This window comes from Panthera pardus, unplaced genomic scaffold (assembly GCF_024362965.1).
Source record: "Panthera pardus isolate Hobbes unplaced genomic scaffold, ASM2436296v1 HiC_scaffold_16, whole genome shotgun sequence".
NCBI classification, from domain to species: Eukaryota; Metazoa; Chordata; class Mammalia; order Carnivora; family Felidae; genus Panthera; species Panthera pardus.
The window spans coordinates 73497203-73518131 of record NW_026526721.1 but is presented as its reverse complement, the minus strand read 5'-3'; the positions used below and the strand labels follow the sequence as shown (position 1 = coordinate 73518131).

At 43.3% G+C, this 20929-nt stretch overlaps 1 protein-coding gene across 1 annotated transcript in view; it reads right to left on the bottom strand.

The window, feature by feature from the left end:
* ATP13A3 (ATPase 13A3) overlaps positions 1-14228 on the bottom strand; it is an 89282-nt gene extending 75054 nt beyond the window's left edge. Inside the window, exons 1-2 of the mRNA XM_019448797.2 lie at positions 13724-14228; positions 12916-12959 (exon numbers count right to left, since the gene is read on the bottom strand). The gene's annotated coding sequence lies outside the window, so the exon portion shown is untranslated. The remainder of the gene's footprint in view (positions 1-12915; positions 12960-13723) is intronic.
* Between the last annotated feature and the right edge of the window lie 6701 nt (positions 14229-20929).

The window sequence follows — 20929 nt, the reverse complement described above, 5'->3', positions numbered from 1 at the left end:
AGTAATAGTGTGCACAGACAGGTACCTAAACAGAGCAGAGTGGAGAGGAAGAACTGGGAGGAAAAGAGGCAAGGGTGGGTAGGGAATAGTCAAAAAGTGAAAAACAGAGGGAAGAAAAAGTTCCAGGAAATTACATTCTAAGTCTGTAAGGAGTATGTTAAGGAGTTACACAGACCCCAGAGATGTTCATTTTTCTTATTAACAGCAAACTCCAAAATAATTTTTCTTTATTAACTCAGCGTTGTTCACTTCAAGATTATTGTATTATGTTGGCAAGAAAGCAAAATTAGTTTCACTCATCATCTGTGCAACACTACAGTTCACATTTCATTTTTCCAGACGTTATGAAGACCTGACCACAAAAGAAGCATAAAGTCACTAGGAAACTATTCTGTACAAAAAGTACAATCCTGCTAATTTGCAATTATAATTGGTAAGTACTTGGATCATCTTTTTAAAATAATGTGAATTTGTCTTCTTCCACTTCACTCCTTTTCCCCAACTTGAAACCTGCCCATGTTGACTCAGCATTGAAAGGAAGTGCAAAGCCCTTAACATCTGCACTCAACAAGTATTCCAAAAACACTTTAAATTGCTGTTGAAGAGAATAATGGTCTTACTCATGGTACAACCATCATAGAAATCTGAAATTTCTCATTTCCTATGGTCATTTTGTAATCCACTATTCAGGATTAAAAAAAAAAAAAAAAAAAGACCAATGCATTTGGGCACTATGCCAACCATAACAGTAGTAACTGACATCTGTACAGGGATTTTTAGTTTACAAAACACTTTTACAGGCCTTATCTACTTTACTGACCAGTTTTCAGTCAATATCGTCTTTTAAAAACAGGAAAAAAATAAACTTCACTTAACCAAAATCAGCATTTTTTATTTTCCCACAAAGTCAAGCATGGGGTGACTTCTGTCAAAGAACCTTACCAACAAATTAAGGAATTAACATGCAGACAGTATCATCTTTCAAGGGTCTGGTTTCCAAAAATTCATTTCAAAGCCAAATGTACCTGAAATACACTCTTTCATAAGGAAAATACTGACCAGGTTCCCAAGATGGCCCACACCTTTTACTTCCCACAATTCTAAATTATACTTCATATTACACTAGCCTGGGTCATGGGGCAGGTAGCCGGGTTACCAAGTTTCTACTTCCTCTGCTCACTTCTTAATTATTAATATTCCCCGAGGCCCCACTTCCTCTACCCACTTCTTAATTAATATTCTCCGGCCTTCTCTCTTTATAATAACCCAAGGACCAAGGGTGGCAACACTGATCCATCTATGGTGAAAACTACCAAGAGCTGCCAATCAGTATTTTCAGCACTAATCTCTCTCAAGCTCCAGATCCACAGATTTAAACATCAACCATACATGTTTACATACAGCTAAAATTCAATAACTTTATTGTATCTTTCTACTCCTTAAATGAATATGATTTGCAGGGCGCCTGGGTGGCTCAGTCGGTTAAGCGTCCGACTTCGGCTCAGGTCATGATCTCGCGGTCCGTGAGTTTGAGCCCCGCGTCAGGCTCTGGGCTGATGGCTCAGAGCCTGGAGCCTGCTTCCGATTCTGTGTCTCCCTCTCTCTCTGCCCCTCCCCCCGTTCATGCTCTGTCTCTCTCTGTCTCAAAAATAAATAAACGTTAAAAAAAAATTTTTAATAAAAAGAAAAAAATGAATATGATTTGCATAAAGCTCCATGCCAGGATTTCGGAAGTCATCCTAGACTCCTTCCTATTCCATACCTGTATCCAACTAGGCACTAAGTCTTACCATTTCTACCTTTCTCACATCCACCTCACCATGCCCTATCTCCATCAACATTGCCTCAACTCAGGTCCTGATGCCCTCTCTGGTCTTCCTCATTCTTAACAATATACAAACCAGACATGATTATTTCTTTCTGCTTAAAATTTCAATAGCTTCCCATGGTCTGCAGAAGCATTTCCCAAACTGGTTAGAGTCCCTCCAAAATAAAATATTTGAAGAGGCATCCCCTGGGAATGCAAACTGGTGCAGCCACTCTGGAAAACAGTATGAAGGTTCCTCAAAACAATAAAAATAGAACTACCCTACGACCCAGCAATTGCACTACTAGGTATTTATTTATCCAAGGGATACAAGTATGCTGTTTTGAAGGGACACATGCACCCCAAGGTTTATAGCAGCACTATCAACAATAGCCAAAGTATGGAAAGAGCCCAAATGTCCATTGATGGATGAATGGATAAACAAGATGTGGCGTGTGTGTGTGTACACAACACACACACACACACACACACACACACACACACACTGGAGTATTACTCGGCAATCAAAAAGGATGAAATGTTGCCATTTGCAACTATGTGGATGGAACTAGAAGGTATTATGCTAAATGAAATTAGAGAAAGACAAATATCATATGACTTTACTCATATGAGGACTTTAAGATACAGAACAGATGAACAGAAGAAAAGGGAAGCAAATATAATATAAAAACAGGGAGGGGGACAAAACATAAGAGACTCTTAAATATAAAGAATGAATAAAGGGTTGCTGGAGGGGTTGTGGGAGGGGGGATGGGATAAATGGGTAAGGGGCTTAAGGAATCTACTCCTGAAATCACTATTGCACCATGTGCTAACTTGAATGTAAATTATAAAAAATAAATTATAGAAGAAATAAAAAAAAAAAAAAAAAGAGGTATCCCTGTGGTATCTGGGTGGTTTAGCTGGTTTTGCGTTTGACTCTTGATATCATCTCAGGGTCATGAGTTCAAGCCCCACACTGGGCTCTGCCCTGAGCATGGAGCCTACTTTAAAAAAAAAAAAAAAAAAAGCTTCCTCTGCTTGTATCATTTGAAGAAATATACTGGATTAAGAAAGTTGAGTAGTCCTCTCACTAGCAAAAAATTGAAAAGTCTTACAATGCACAATACTATGTGTTTCCCTACCATGGGGAAGTAAAGTAGAGGAGAGAGCCAATTGGGCTCCAAGGACAAAGTCACAACTAAATGGAAAACATGTTAATATCCTTCAGAATCTGGCCCTGCCTAGCCATCAACACCACCTGCCTTTCTTTCACCAAAGGTTATCATTCACCTCTTACAAACCTTACTTTCCATCTATATAGAACACATTTTAATCCCTCAAAGGGCCCGTTTCCTGCCTCCATTCCTTTACATACATTGTTCCTTCTGCCAAGCATGCCCTTTCCTAACAGTTTGGCTAAAGAACTCCTACAAGTTTTTCCAGACCCTGGTCAAGTATGTTCTCCACCATACTTTGAGTGTCCCTTTACCTTCCAGCAGAGGACATCTCCCATCTTTGTCCCTCTGTATGTGTCAGAACATTTGTCCCACAACATTGGACATACAGACTAAAAACTTAAAGGTTGAGAATGAGGCCAGCACTAAGCAATATAGGTGAATGAATGGGACAGGGCAAGACAAGGGGTGTGAAGAAAGGGTAAAATTTCACAACCAAGTAAATTTTGTCTTTGGCATGCTCCTATACTCATCCCAATGTCCTTTTCCAACTCTCCCAATAACCTCTCCCAGGCCCCTTACCGACTTCATGTAACCCTATACACCTTCCACCCACAGCACCGTGTTCTTCAGTATCAACAACTTCCTCTTCATCAACAGTCATTCTGTTCAGAAGTTAATATGTAAATTAGTTATAGCTTCTCAAAGCTGAAAATCTAAGATAAATCTCTAACAAAACTTAAAAAAAAAAAAAGTAGAAGAGAGAGGGAATGGGCATTGTAGTTCTAGCATTCAGAAGCTGGCCCACGCAAAAGTCTAAGAGTATTCCTGACTGGGCTTCCCACAAGTGTTCTCATTTCGTCACCACATCCACTCCCACGGTAGCAGCCATGGGTGCTACCGGCAGAAACAGAGTGCCACTGCAATCCTATGGGTCACCCATTCTTCGATCGAAAAGCTTTGTTTGTGGAATATTACTCAGCAATCAAAAAGAATGAAATCTTGCCAGCTGCAACAGCATGGATGGAACTAGAGTATATTATGCTTAGCGAAATAAGTCAGCCAGAGAAAGAGAAATATAATTTCACTCACATGTGGAATTTAAGATATAAAACAGATGAACGTAAGGGAAGAGAAACAAAAATAATATAAAAACAGAGAGACAGAAACCATGAGACTCTTAAATACAGAGAACAAACTGAGGGCTGCTGTAGGGGTGCTGGGGGGCGGGATGGGCTAAATGGGCAAGGGACCTTAAGGAGGGCACTTGTTGGGATGAGCAATGGGTGCTATACGTAAGTGATGAATCATTAAATTCTACTTCTAAAATCATTATTACACTCTATGTTAACTAACTTGGATTTAACTTAAAAATAGTAATAAATTTTAAAAAAAGAAAAGCTTTGCTTGTCTTAGAGACCACTTATGGTCAATTTTTCATTATTCTAGACAGAAAGGCTCACCAACATGTTCTCCAATGAACTTAAAACAGTGTCTTTATCCTAGCCAGTAGTATCTTGAAATCTACCCTAGACCATTGCTTGATTTAGGAAAAGGCACATTAATTGAAAAAAATCAATGTTGCCCAAGTATCCTAACATTTCAGGATAAATCTCTAAATATTAAAGTAACATTCCAGCACAAATCATTATGGCTTATCACCACTTCTGATTTCATAAAAAGTCATGTTTTAGGATGTCACTGCCCACATGTGCCAAGTACTGTGCTAAATGCTGGAGATTACAAAGATTAAACTCCTAACCTCAAGGAGCCAAGTCTAGTAAACTAGACGATAAGCAAACATGTATCAAACAAAATGGTTATGTGCTGCTATAAAGTAGGTATCGTGGGAGCACGAGGAACAGGGAGAGGAGGGCAAAGGACAGAAAAGACTTCAGAGAAGAACTATCCCTTGATATAAGACCTAAACGGTGTGAAGTTCCTCAAGCAAACAGGCAGTAAAAAGAGGGAAAATAACAGAGGGATGGAATCCAAGCAGAGAAATCACCACATGCAGAAGTACTGAGGTGAGAGGAGGCAGCTGGGGATGGGTTCAACAGGTGATCGCTTGCCATGAGGAGCACTAGGAGGCGTATGGAAGTGCTGAGTCACTACACTGTACACCCAAAACTGACATAACACTGTATGTTACGTAACTGGAATTAAAATAAAAACTTAAAAAAAAAAAAAGAAGTACTAAGGTGAGAAATCCTAGAAAATGTCAGGAATACAAGTTACCTAAACTGACTGGGGCACAGGGTGGTCTCTATGATGAAGGGCCTTGTCTGATATGATACAGATATGGATTAACTTGCAGGTGATGGAGATTCTGAACTTTTTTCTACTGAAAGAGACCAAAGGCCATGACACAGGGCCCCATTCCCAATACAATGTGAATGGTGTCTTCTGGGCTTGTACCGCACAGCAGCACTGTGTTCACTTGCTAGACTGTTCACCTCTAAGATGGCAGAACTCATTCATCAACATATATCCAGCACCTAGCCCTGTGCTTGGCACACACAGGACTAAAACACACTGAATAATCAGATGTGCCAACACAATCCTAAGAGCATAACCAAAAGGCCCTAACCAAGCTTCCTTCCTTCCTTCCTGCCTATAAAAATCACAACACGTAGGTGCTACAATAATTGGTAATTGCCACAATACTTTTAAGGCAACATGAGGAAGGGTCATTCACTATGGGCTGCATCAGAGATAAGAAAGGATTCAAGAGAAAAACACATTAAGATGCTTTTGAACCTAACTAAGCAGTTTATCCTGTTCTTCTCACCAAAAACTGAACAGAAAACAAGCATGGGTTAGCTCAAAATTATCCATCAATGAACTCTAAGGCAGTAGTAATCACTATAAAAAGCATATTTTCCTATCAAAAGGATCCCTGAAGTAAAAATCGACTTTAACTGAGAACGTGTTAGGTTAGTCTAGTCGTTCAAATAATTAAGTGCTCCAGACAAAATTAGGCTACTTGCCTGTAGGACTTTACATTTTATTTAGTAAACTGAAACACATTATTATAATTGGCATGTAAATAAGGATTCTATCTTTTATGCATGGAAAAACAGTAAGGCAAAAAAAAATTTTTTTTAAGAGAAACTTTAGGAAATCATGGACAAAATAAATTATAAATGAGCTTAGAAAACTGATGGCTTAAGAAGTTACAGCATAATTAGGGCACCTTGATGGCTCACCTCAACTTGATGGCACCTCTTTGGCTCAGGTTACATATGATCTCGCAGTTTGGTTCATGAGTTCGAGACCCTCATCAGGCTCTCTGCAGTCAGCACAGAGCCTGCTTCAGATCCAGTCTCCCTCTTTCTCTGCCCCTCCCCTGCTTCTGCCCTCTCTCAAAATACGTAAACATTAAAAAGAAAAAAAAAAGTTAAGGCATAATCTAGAGATGAATGAAAAATCTTTGGTCTTTGAAGAACCAGTGACCCACATTTAAAGAAATCAATCCAAAGGCCACAGAAAGAAAATAAAATTTCAAACCTTCCTTTTAAAGATGTAGACACATTTCACTAATCAGTATTTCTAAATGAAAATAAATCACATAAAATTCCACTAAATAAGCCTAATTAAACATATTTTTAAATTTTATAACATGGCCAGGGACAGACAATGGGTAACAGTAACACAGAGGATAGGGGGAAATGACTACAAACACACCCAAAGAGAGAAAGGGAAAGATAAAAATATACATAAAATGTACATTAGCGATACATGAGATTAACAGCTTGAGCTTTTTAGGATGTTGTTCCCAAAGATGCAAAATCATGGTATTTTACTATGAAAAGCCTGAATACAAAACTATGTCATTATTGCCTGCTGCTCCAGTTAAAATACTAAAGGCAGCAATCCTCAATCCCCCCTCTACGTTCCCTTCTCTTCACTTTTCTCCCTCCCTCCCTCTCTCTCTCTCTCTCTCTCACACACACACATTTGTTTCGAATATGCTAAATGTTATTAAACCATAACTACATTAAACAAATAATAGTGTGTTACCATTTACTGAGGCTCTTATCCTCACAATTCTCTCCAGTAGCTTTTATTACCTCCACTTGTCAAATGAAGAAACTAAAAAAGGTTAAGTGACTTGAACCCAACCACAGAGCTAATCAGTGATGAGGCTGGAATTTAAAGTCACTTGTACGTGGCTCTGGTGCCCACATTTTAACCCCTATATGTATAACACCCTCTCCCAAGGCATCTTTAGCCATCAGACCTGTATTTTCTTACTGTGCTATCCCAAGAGTAATGTTTAGGTTCAGATACTTTAAATTTCAAGGAAAACATTAACAACTTACATTGTTTGTTTGTTTATTTTTAAGTTAACTCTGCATCCAACATGGGGCTCAAACTCATAATCCCAAGATCAAGAGTTCCACGCTCTACCAACTGAGCCAGCCAGGTGCATCTACAGTTCTTTTAAAATAATGCAGATTTTACTAGTAGTTAAGGAAGACATTATCTAACACTGAATATAGCTGAATATCAACCCAGAGTTATACAAAGTACAAATGGTCCCCTAATATTTCCAACATTATTATTGAGCCTTTTAATTATGCTAGGTTCTTTGTGTGCTATAAAACACCCAATATAACCGTGGAGAGAGAACAGATTTTCATAAATATCTAATTTCTTTCTCCATTATTTACCTTGTGGACTCACATCATATATGCCTTTAATTACACTCATTCAACTATCTGTGCTATAGGAAAAAAAGAAAAACAAGAGAAAAAATAACTTTAAATAATGGTGGCAGGATGCCTGCCTTTACATCCTTGTCCCAGAGTGAGCATGCAATGGAGACTATAAATTTGCTGTTTCTCAGCCAATCTAAAGTCCCATTCACCTGTCAAAGGTATCTCACATAACCAATTATGACCCAGCTCACACAAAAAAAATAACCTAAAAGCTGGAGAAATAACTGGCTGTTGGAAGTGAAAAACGGTATGTCAGTCAACAATCAGTTTTCAAACTGATGCCTTCCTAAAGGACTTTTTCAAGGGTAATTTTGACTATATTGGATTTTTACCTTTTAAATGAGAATTTAGGCCCAAAGCCCCCACATAAAAGGTGATTTCATTTTACTCAGCTCTTTAGATCAGAAAGAATTGGGAACCAAAACATTGGTCTTGTGTATCAAAGTAAGTTAATAACTAATGCATTATTCATCCTTTTTCACAAATGGGAAAAAGCAGAGCAACAAGGATGCTGTTAGAAGAAGGCACACTTGGGGCGCCTGGGTGGCGCAGTCGGTTAAGCGTCCGACTTCAGCCAGGTCACGATCTCGCGGCCCGTGAGTTCGAGCCCCGCGTCAGGCTCTGGGCTGATGGCTCGGAGCCTGGAGCCTGTTTCCGATTCTGTGTCTCCCTCTCTCTCTGCCCCTCCCCCGTTCATGCTCTGTCTCTCTCTGTCCCAAAAATAAATAAAAAAAAACGTTGAAAAAAAATTAAAAAAAAAAAAAAAAAAAAAAGAAGGCACACTAGACATGTAGTAACTACTCCATGACTTATTTTAAAATAAAATAAAAATAAAATAAAAGCCTGTCAAGTAATCAAAAGCAATCCTTAACGTTGGTTCTCAATAGAAAAAAGAAAAAATGCACATCGAGTTTTGAGATGGGCCGGTAACTAGAACAAAGGAAAGAGTGGAAAGAATACCCTACCTAAAGAAACCGTCTAAGCCCAGATCCTTTACTATGATGCTATCACTTACTCTCCAGACACGTTTCCTTTTCTATAAAAAGAAGGGACTAGTCTTTGACCTATCTGTGACCATTCAGCATTAATGTTTTCCAATCTCACACTTCATTATTTCATTGTCCAACTCACAAATGCCTTATGAAGAAAACAGAAAAAACTAAATAAAATAGTCAATTAATCTAGCTTGCTATCAGAGATAGAACTGTCTTTTATACCACCACCCAACAAGAGGTACAATTCTTTTTTTTTTTTTTTTTTTTTTTTAAGATTTTGTTAAGTAATCTGTATACCCAAGGCAAGGCTTGAACTTACAACCCCAAGATCAAGAGTCACATGCTCCACCAACTGGTGCACCCAAATATTTTTATTTAAAATTCCCGAGAATGGGGCGCCTGGATAGCTCAGTCAGTTAGGCATCCCACTTTGGCTCAGGTCATGATCTCATGGTTTGAGAGTTTCAGCCCCGCGTCGGGCTCTGTGTTGACAGCTTAGAACATGGAGCCTGCTTCAGATTCTGTGTCTCCCCCTCTCTCTGTCCCTCCCATGCTCATGCTCTGTCTCTCAATAATAGACTTAAAAAAATTTTTTTTAATAAAAAATAAATAAATAAAGCTGAGAAAAAGACTACATACATCAGCAAATTCCACATCATATAACCAGGAAATTCTACTTTGCGTAAACTCACTCTTCCCAGAAATTCAATTTCTTACCTAACTAGAATCTGGGTGTCAACAGATCATAGGGAGTAAGTGAAAGAGTCAACAAAAGAGAGAGAAATTTCCATTCAGAGACTGATTACAACTCAGGGGCGCCTGGGTGGCTCAGTCAGTTAAGTGTCCGACTTCAGCTCAGGTCATGATCTCACAGCTCATGAGTTTGAGCCCCGCATCAGGATCTGTGCTCACAGCTCAGCCTGGAGGCTGCTTTGGATTCTGTGTCTCCCTCTCTCTCTGCCCCTCCCCTGCTCACACTGTCTCTCTCTCAAAATAAATAAACATTAAAACAATGTTTTAAAAAAGAGATTGATTACAACTCACTTAATTCATCGCATCCCACACACACAAATCAACTTTAAACACAGGGTACTTCTTCCTGCATTCTCAGTTCATACCAGCATTAGTGGCCTTTGGTGACAGGAAGAGGTAAAAGATGTACCTTCAAAGAAACCTGCTTCTGTGGAGCTCTGTTTTCAAGTCTATATGGCCTCTTTCCTGGGAGAGATGCCTCGTGGTACATAACTCCTTTAATTTGGCAGTCTTAAAGTTTGCTACCTGAGTTAATATTTTACCACTCAGACCTAACAAAGGCCCCATTATGAGCCTTTTGGGTCTAAGATGTTACCAGATCCGGTATTGGGACATTTCTCTCTGGAGACCTGTTCTATGGAAACTCAGCAATCCGCACCCTCAAGTTTCCTTGAACAGCTCTCCCTTTCCTTCATTGCATTCTTCTCCCTCCTTACTAATTCCATAACATCTTTTAACTCGTGATTACAAACTGCTCGTTTTTTATTACCATTTATTCATGACATTTCACATCACCTCTCTATTTTTAATCTTACTAACACAAATGTTTTTAACTCATAACTTATATAATCATTAGCTACCATTAAGTTCAGGACATTCTACCCTACAGATACCACCTACTTTTCTCCACATTCAATAAGCCCAGAACCTGTTACTTTTTTAAATAAATCTTAAAAGATGTGTTCTAATTCTGATCTTCTCTTATTTCTCTACTCTTAAAATATGAAGTCAACAAAATTTAAGTAAGACTCTAACAATTATTTCCTTGTTTCTTGAATGTTTCCTGGACTAGTGAGATGGGTTAATTAGAACATGGTTTTGGTGACTACAGATTTATTCTCTCCATAAGCCAGTTAGCTTCATTTCACACAAACTATGTTCCAAAACCAAAGATCAAATCCCATCAGCTATCTCTTGGATGCAGATTTAATTAGATGAGCTCTACAGTACATTCAGAATGCATCCCATCACTGGAACAAACTTTCTGGTGATGTATCAGGTACATGTCAGGCACTGGATTATCTTCTTCTAACATAACACCGTGAATTGGTTTAAGAGTACGGGTCTTTAACAAGTGATAAGCTGCTAACTGCTATTCAATTTAGGTTCCATTCACAAAGTCTTCCACTTACTATTTATAGTTTAGGTTATCAAGTTTACCAGTGAACAGAATCCAGCATGAGATAAAGCACGTAATCAAGAGCCTTTTAAAATTCTGTTTTTTAGCAACTACAACCATTTTGCTGTCATTCACAAGTATAAAGTTACTTCCACCATCACCCAGACCATTGGGAAAAAATACAGAACAAAGACAGTTTCACAGGATGCCCCCAGATCACTGATCATAGCCCATCTCCTAGGACAACTATTAATCTTGGGAATAAGGTATGCTCACATTTTAAAACGTTATATTCACAAGTGGTTACAAAACCATGTTACAGAAGCATAACCTGATTTAGTATATGAAATGCCAAGAGGGAAATGGAGAATACAAGTGCTCAGTTAATCCTCAAAACCTGTTAAGGTAAGTATGAGTATTCATTTTTAATTAAAAAAAAAAAAAAAAGAAGTAGAAGATGATGATGATGATGATGATGATGATGATGAAGAAGAAGAAGAAGAAGAAGAAGAAGAAGAAGAAGAAGAAGAAGAAGAAGAAGAAGAAGAAGATCAGGAAGTTAAGCAACTTAGAATACAAAGGACTTTGAAGACAGCCAGAACCCTAACTCTGTTACTATATGTAACAAGCAGTTTCTATTTCCAGGTTCACCATACTAGCTGTACGTGACTCTAAGCAACTTAACATCTCTGAATCTCAAGTTTCCTCATCTGTAAAACAGGGTTTAAATGCATTAATTCATGTCAAGTGTTAAATTCAAAGTTTACCATACAATAAGCTTACTCAGTAACTATCAGCACTGGTCAAACAACTAGTTATGAAAAGTCAAAAATCAAACTCCAGTATGATTTCCCATGTCCATGCTTTCTCTACAATATGTTGTAGCTGCCAACACAGTTATTATCCACCTAAGAATCCATATTCGAACTATAACATAGGCAGGAAACTGATACTACCTAAATGAGAGAACTATTAAAGGTTAACTAAACCAACACAAGTATTTTAGCTCTAACATGTAATAAGCAAAACCAGGTAGAAACTCATCAGAAGATAATGTTTAGACATTCAGGCTTACAGAGCTTTGTTCTAATTACTATAAAACTATTTTTCCTATCTATGTAGTTTATCCTATTTATCTCAAATCAGCTACAAATTAAAATTTTAATTAACTGGCATACCCCAAATAAAGCATCCTGGTTGACCTAGACAAAGAAATCAGCCCTCCTACTACATAATTTGAACACTGCATCAAATCAAAGCCTGTCAACTGTATTTTCAAAATAAACTGCTACTCAATATTTTCATTTATAACTCTACTGCTTATAAATTGAAACAACCAGTGCCATCACTTTTCCTACCCAATGCCTTGTGCAAACACAAGCTTTGCTGTTCTAACGACATTCAAAAATCTCAACTGTCTCACTCTCACCTGATCTAACAGTGGATGATGCAAAGGAGAGTAGCAAAAGTAAACTTCCATAACAACAATTATTAATAATAGGCTTACTACCTGAAACTTCCAGTAACTGATCTGCTTAAAAAAAAAAAAAAAAAAAAAAGGATTGCTAAACCAGAATGGGATGCCCACATGCATTTATTTTGGCAACTGTAGCCTATTCCGCAAAGTAACAATCCTCCTAAGACTGCCCCATATATTCCAGTGAAACAAAATTAACATATGTGCCTTGGCTGAGGCTGAGTTGTAACCAATGGTAAAACACTTTTAACTATGAAATCACTCTTTAAAAGACAATGAATCAGAACACGTTCACTTTAGCAACAAAGCCTTTAAAAGACAGTATTCATTTTGCAATAATCTTTAACTTTCCTGCATTTCTTGGATTTTTACAAAAGTCTAACTTCCTGACTCATAGATCTAAAATAGTCATCATGTACACAAATGTTCTACTTATTCAGTTCAGAATCATACGTAGGCAACACAGGATTCTGTTTCTAGGTTTACAACTCCATACCCATTCATTTTGCACTAATATAACCACTAAATATAGCTCTAAGACACTGACGATTAAAAGGAGTTAATTACGTGAGTGATTCATACCTCCTATGTCCAGACACCAAGATCCAAGGATGTTCCTGTCAGATCTATGGGAAGAGGAAATGATAAACACCTGTCACAAAAGCTTTCCCAACTGGGAAGCCCCGCACGGAGCTGTCAATCTTCAATCCATTCCCTCCGCCACAACCCCCTCAAAAGAGTCATAACATCTACCAAGCCTAACTATGCGAAGGTAATGGGGGAGATGTTAAGGCCGTAGAGAGCGCGGCCGCGCAAATACTGGACGAGAGGACTCTGGCTTTTTCTGCGGCTCGCTTACGGAGTCAAAGTGAGAAGCCTTGAGCAATTCAGAAGTCACTTTTCCTCTCTGGGCCTCACTGAGTTACCCGTAAAATGCGGTGACTGGCAAGCAGCTCCCACTACTCGGAGGCTAAGGACGAACTCAAGAGCCCTTCGGGCAGCACCCGCAGAAACACATGAAGCGCCCGGCCCTTCGACCACACCATCTCCGGGACTTTCGAAAAGGGCTGGACCACCATCCCTCTCCCAAGTCCCAGCACACACTCGCCCGGCCCGCAGGCAGCGTGTCCAACCCAGGCCTTCACACCCACAACGTGGGTGTCTCCTCCTCGCCTCACCTGTCCCAGACACACATTCCGCGGTCTTAGCGCTCCGCTCCCCACCCCACTCACCTCCCCGGGGAAGGGATGCCGGATTCCGGCCCGAGGAGCCGACCAGAAGCCCTCCTTGTACCCGCCACCCCCGACAACACCCTTCACCTCCCTCAACCCCTCGCCATCACCACCACCCACACCCCTAGCCTGCGTCCCGGGAAAGCCCGACCACTCACCCGCCGCCGCTGCGCCGTCTCCTCGCCGGCCTCCCGGCCGAAGCAGCCGAGGGACCGCGGGGAGCCGGGGCCCGGGCCCGCCGCTGTCGCCGCCGCCGCCTCGCCTCAGCCCAGCCCCATCGCCCTCAGCCGGCGCCGGCGGCCGCGGGTCGCTCGGGCTCGAGGCGCCGCCGCCGCCGCGCGCTGCGGCTCGGGGTGAGGAGAGGGAGGCGCCGCGGGCAGGCCCGGGCCGCGCCGGGCACAGGGGCGTCCGCGCTCTCCTCCTCGGCGCCCGCGGCGGCGGCGTGCTGCCGGGGCAGAGCGAGAACAAGGGAGGGCGGCGGGGGAGGCTGGCAGGGGAGGGGGGCGGTCTGCACTCCGAAACGGCCTCCCGCCGCCAGCGACGTCGCGAACCCCCCCTCCCCTCCGCCGTGGCGCCCGGATCACGCTGCGGGGAGAGCCGGCGGGCAGGCGGGCAGGCGGGCGGGGGAGCGCGCGCTGCGAGCTCGGGACTCCCGCGCCGGATGTGAGGTCACGTGATTGCCTCATCCCCGCGCCGAGGGCGGAGGGGCGCAGAGGGGACGTAAGGGGGCGGGGCCAGCGGAGGCGGGCGGGCCGATGGGGCAGTCCCCGCCCACCTCCCCTTCAGCCCCCTTGGCGGGCGAAGAAAAGAAGGGGAGAAGAGGACCCTTCCAAACAGCTGGGTGTAGGGGAGAGGAGGCTACACATAGAGGACGGCGTTTTTTTGGCCTGGAGGAGATGGAATTTGCCACCCTGGCTGTGCAAAAACAAGATCATAGTCCAAATTCCCATTTAATGAACAGGGAAACTGAGGACCAGTGAGGGGCCTGGAATAGACTTGGCCAGAGTCAAGGTCGAGCAGGAAACTTGTGCTAGAATGCAGAGGAAGCCAGATCCTAGCTCTAATCCAGGCCTCTTTCATTCCTTAACAGCAACACCTCCCCATCGAAAAACAAACAAAATACTGTAATTCGCCTTTGACAACCGGCTCGGCGCACCCGGCTTCGGGCGGAGGACTGGGGAGCGTACCCAAGAGAAAGCTCCCACGCGCCCACCCCACAGCCTCCGGCGTGAAGGAGTTTCTTCCGATGGTGCTGGAAGCGAATTAAATACTTCCCTCCGCAGAAGCTTTATCTCGGCGCCGGGCCCCGGCCGGATATACAAATCGCGCGTTTGGTTTTCGCGGCGTCCCTTCGGCGACGCGCGCCGGGAGCGCGCCCCGCCACCTGCTGCCTGGGGCTCCAGCAGTCTCTCGGCCCCTAGCCTATCGCGCCCGCGCCGGGGAAGCTGGGCCATCACTATTGTTACTACGCCCTGCGGCTAACAGAACTCTTAGGTGCCTAAACGCGAGAAAGGGAAGGGATGGCACGCGCCCTACCCCTGGTCCACCGCACTTTCGGGATACGTCGCAGGAAGCATTCAGCCTCTGGTTCGAAGCACATGGTGACACTTCTCAGGGGATACTTACTACCCGGCTCCCTCCGCGACATATGGTGACACATCATCTGAGACAGCACACTGCCCCCGAGTTTACGGCGCAGATGTCACCTCCCTGGGAGCCAGGAACACGCTACTCCTGGCCCCCTAAATTGTGTGGTGCTGGACAGGTTCCACGAATTTCCTCACGTGGTGTAGAGCGCCCTGGACCTAGTGAGTCCACATCTCTCTTCACAACCCCTGGGCGCAGTCTCGCCGGTGTGTGTGTGTGTGTGTGTTTCAAACCTCACACTATTCAAATGATTACAGGAGATAAGAGGTGTGGAAGTTGGCAAACTGTAAGAAGCTCGCTAGGTGGGATTGAGCCCTTAAAGCCTCCTCCCTCACCTCTCACGGCTCCTTGGCTCCAGGCTGTTTCCCCTCCGCCTTTAAAAAGTTCAGGTCTCTCAAGTCTAAAAACAAAACCGTGGTGCCAGCACTCCGCTCCAAAGTGCCCTCTCCAGCAGGTAGCTTCTAAGTGCTTCTCTGCCTCTCCTGCTGGCCTCTTAATCAGTGTCGTCGCGGTCCCTCCCCCTGCCCCTCTCCACTTCCTCATTTCTCAACGCGTGGCAGTCTACTTTTTCTCCCCACACACACTCCCTTCCCTAACCCTGCCCAGGCAAGAGTAACCTCTGATCTTCCTTTTCCCAAAGCGGAAACTCCTCAGGCCTAACTCTCTGGATCTTTCTGCTACGTTTGACACCTCAAGATGACTCTCACCTTCTGGAATCTCAATGCTCCTTCGGGTTCCAAGGGCGTGCCCTCCCCTAATTCTCACATCCTCAGTAAATGAGGCCCCTGCCTCCTCTGATGACATCCTTCAGTGACACCAATTGTGACTCTGCACCTTAAATGAGAGCCTCCCCATAAGCTCCTGTCACTCCACTCTTCTGGGGACTACCTCCATCCTCACCATTTCAACTACCCAATCAGCCATCTCCAGCCCAGACCTCTTTCACAAAAACTAGACCCAAATATCCAGCTGCCTGCCTGGCAGCCCATCACACAGGCACCCCAAAGTCAGCACAGCAGGGAGTGAGCCCATCCCACTAGCTCCATCTCAGCCCCTCCCTCAGCTGTCCACACCACCACCTACTGCCATTAGAATTAGAAAGTTGGGCATGAGTCATTCTTGATTCAGCCCTTTGCCTTATCCAGTAACCCAGTTATCCAGTAACCTTATCTATTTCACCTCCTTAATAAGCCTGAACCCCTACCTCCTACAGGCTCCAGCCATCCTTTGTAGCAGCCTCCTTCAGACAAACTTGTCCTCCACTCAGCCTCCAGAGTGAACTATCTGAAATGCGCTTTCACTGAAAATGCTGCAGAGGTTCCCCAGGCTTCTGGCTGCGAGTGTACCTCCAAGGCATCCAGCACGAACCTGTCAACGCATTAAGGCTTTTGAAAGACCCCCAAAGAGCCCCCCCAGACTTCAAGAAGCAGCCAAAATCCCCAGAGCAAGGCCACACACGGCAGGGCAAGGGAAAACTGTAGGAAGAAAAAAAAGTAATTGAATATATCAAGAAATTCCCTGCTACAGACCTTCTGGGTATACAAGGAGAGAATTTGGATACTGACTGGAGGAGATGCTGAGTCACTAGGAAAAGCTTGAGTGTGTTTATACACTGAGGGGAAAGACGGAGCCAGAAAAGGAAGAGAAGCCCAAGAAGAGTCGAAAAAGAGTGGAGCAAGTCCTGAGAAGTTCCGGGAGGCTTGCTGATTTTCCACCCATGATGATTCTGGGCCCAGCAACTGCTCATGAAGGGCCCAGCCCCTCCCTCCTCGATCCTGCTCCTTCTTTAAGCCCCAACCCATGATCACAGCACCAAATAGACAACAGTCCTCCCAGTAAGCTCTAACTTTACCTTCCATAAGGACTGTCTGGCTTCTCCTCCACCCTCAAAACCCCTTTCCTGCTTGCCTCTGGCATTCACCATCACCTCCCCACCAAGATCACCAAGAGGGAACATCCACACATTCACTGCACCCGGTGTCTCTCCCTCATTCCAGCTTTTGGAGAGGGGCAGGGCCTGCTCCTGAGAGAGCCCACCCTTTGAAGGTCCCGTCCTGAGCCTCCCAAAGGTCACACTGTTGCCTACTCCAGCTGATACTTCTCAGACCTTATCTTTCAAGCTGGTTCTTCAGCATTTTTCTCCTGCTCTGGAGACAAGTTTCTCCCAGTTTCCATAGCTTGCTTCTGGAACTACCTTTTGTTTACTCCCTCTCAACTTATGGTGGTGTCTCCTCTATCCTACCTTTCAGTGGTGCTGGGGCCCAGGCTCACGTTCAGGCTCAAGAGTGCACGTGTCTCTCTACACAAATTTTTGTTTGTTTAATTTGTCATCTGTCAACTTCACAAGAATTGTGGGTGGGCTTCACGGGTCTACAAATTCCTTAAACTTCAAAGCAAAAACTTTTATTATAAAAGGAAGAAGTGTAGTTTTCATCAGCTTCTCAAAGGTGTTTGGGACACCCAGAAAGGATAAGAGCACTGACCCACATGCAGTCCCCCGGGGTGACCTCTCCACCATGGCTGTAGCTAACATCTGCATACCTGTAACCCCTGTCTCTCTTCAGAGTCCCTGGGCCATATGTCCCGATCATCTTTGCATGATGTCTCACTCCTACCTCGTAAACTCACTTATCCAAAACTCAACGCTTGCCCTTCTTCCCCAAACCAGCTCTTTTCCCAGGTTTCTTGACTTTAGCAAAAGGCACCCACTGCTCACTCCAGAAACCTGACAGTCGTTTTTTTCCAATCCAATAACAAACCCATTTCACATCCTTCCACATCTCTCCATTTCAACTGCTATTAGAAAAACCCAAGCCACCTCCATCGCTCACCTGGGATGCTGCCTTAGCCCCCAACTAATTCCCCTACTTTCACCCTTAACTCCTTTCCAATCCATTCTCCCATAGCAGCCAGGGTGTATTACTGTGTGGGACTCAGAGCACAGCTCTTGATGGAGGCTTCCAGTTCACGGAGAATAAAATGTGAGTATCTTTGACCTACAAGGTCCAGTGTTGGAAGTGGCCTGCCTCGCTGTCACTCCTCCACCATCACTCTCCTTTTACCCCAGCTCTCCTTCCCTACCTCACCTCATTCCAACCATAGTTGCAGCTTCTTTCAGTTCTGCAAACACACCAAACTCTTTCCTGCCTCTGAGCCTTTGCAAAACCTGTTCTTTCTGCCTCTTCCCTTTTTTCCTTGCCTGGCTAACTCTTACAAATTCAGCTCTTGGTTTAAATGCGTATGCATCAGCTCCTGAGAAAGGCCTTTCCTGGCCACTCATTCTTTCCTTTATTTTCTGATGACCTCCATTTGTTTTCTTTATAACCATTATCACAATTACCTGCAAGTTTATGTATGTATGTAACACCTGTCTCTCCCACCAGACCAGATGAGGACCAGCTGCAGCTCCAGAATTTTTCTAGAAGGAGATTAAAAGTGGCAATCTTTGGGGTGCCTGGGTGGCTCAGTCAGTTAAGCATCTGACCCTTGATATATCACCTCATAGCATGATCTCACAGTTTGTGGAATTGGACCCCGTGTCGGTCTTTGCACTGACAGCACAGAGCCTGCTTGGGATTCTCTCTCTCCCCCTCTCTCTCTACCTCTCTCTGTCTATAAACAAACAAACAAACAAACAAACAAACTGCATTAAAAAAAAAAGTGGCAATCTTTTTGGAAGAGGAAATGAAGGTTTGTCCTGAGGCTGTGTTTGCATGGCACTTTATTAAGAGTGAAAAAGTCAGTTGTCAATTTTTGTAAATGGGGGAAGGACTTTTGGAGTTATGGGAAGAGACACATAAAATATCCCCTCACGCCATCTCTTAGTGCTGCTACTGGCACAGACTGAGTCAATTTGGTTTATTACTACATACCCAGCACTAGATGAAGCCTGGCATATGGTAGACACTCAAATTTTGTAGTTGGATGAATGAATGAACGAATGAATGAGTGGATGAATTTACAATCTCAAAAATCATCTCTTTCAAACGCCTTTCCTGAATCCCGGGCTAAGAATCTCTCTTCTGTGCATCTCATTCATTACACTTACAACGTTAACGAAGTATCTGTTTAGTGTCTCTATCTTCTATTTGTTTATGTTGTACTCATATTTTTGTTTCTATACTTCTAAATATTTTCATGTGTTATTTGATCATCACAACATTGCCAATACTGAAAGTACCAGTTACTGTTTTCTCTATTTTTTATAGGCGAAGGACCTGGGGAAAATTTACATGTATTATCTCATTTAATCTTGAGAATAATCCTAGGAATTAGGTATTATTATCATCTCTATGGTTACAAATGATATTGAGGAAAGCTTAAAATCTCATCTTACAGAATAGGAAAAGATGTGAAATAACTCATTCAGGTTCCCAGAGCTAGTAAACAACAGCACAGCCAGGATTCAACCCAGGAACTTGGCTCCAGAGCCAACTGTTCCCCAAGATGACCAAATGAAGCAATAGTCATTTGTCCTCTAGGATCCAAATTCTTTGGAATATCTATTTAAGCACCAGATTCTGACTTCCTCATGAGCAAGGACCTAACTAACCCATCTCTGGGGCCTCAGCGCTTAGCTCTGAGGATAAATCATTATCATTGATTTTCACAACCACTGTGTCGGACTAGCAATGGAATGGCTATGATTTCCTTTTTATTTTATTTTTTTTATTTTTGAGACAGAGAACAGGGAACAGGGGAGGGGCAGAGAGAGGGGGAGGGGCAGAGAGAGGGAGGTGGAGTATCTGAAGCATTTAACAGCACTGAGTTAAATGGAGAGCTCAGACTCTCCATGAGATCCTGACCTGAGCTGAAGTCAGATGCTTAACAGACTGAGCCACCCAAGAGTCCCATGATTCCCATTTTGTAGAAATGAAAAATGAGTTTCACAACTTCACAAGAGGAAGCGACTTGTTTAATTGTCCTTTTGACTGACTCTCACTCCCTTTTGTATTTCCTCTGCTGCTTCCTTAAAAGGTTGGAGGACATGTGTTTAGATTAGAAAGACTTTACCTTAAGAAAGACTGGGGGGAAAACACCACAGCACTCACTGCCTTCCACAGAAAGAGCAGCCATTAAAAGTTCTTTGATTATGACGTTTGCCTAACAAGCTTTCCTTCCTTTAGCTCCTTCTAAGCTATTCTGTCCCCATTTAGCTTGAACCATGCAGGGGTATGTGTGTGTGTGTGTGTGTGTGTGTGTGTGTGTGTGTGTGTGTTAGAACAGGAACAGGGAGCAGAGCTGTGAGTCAGATGTCTAGAAATCAGAGTCCAGGAACTACCACTGACCTGTTTCTGTTGCTGAGCAAAGTATGTAATCTTTTTTGCCTCTGACATGAAAGAAAAGCCAGGGGCCCCAAATTCTTCTCAGGCCATGGTGCCCTGGAATCTAGTGGGTCACATGACACTGAATATTATTCACCAACTCACTGTTTAAGACATAGGGCCCCTGCTGGAGGAGTGCTCACTGACGGCATAGAGCCAGTCACGTGTTAATAAACCAGTCCTCCAAGAGGAAAACAGTCCAGATTTCTAGCACCTGCCAATTTCCTGGTGTAAATACTCCCACTATGGCCAATTTCAGGCTACCAACAGTTTCAGCTGCTCACAAAATTCCTGAAAATTTAGCAATCTGCTCTAATGAGCCAACACAAACCAGCTCCAACACACCGCTGCTTACAGTAACTCCTCATGTGGATGAGGAGAGAGGAAAAATGC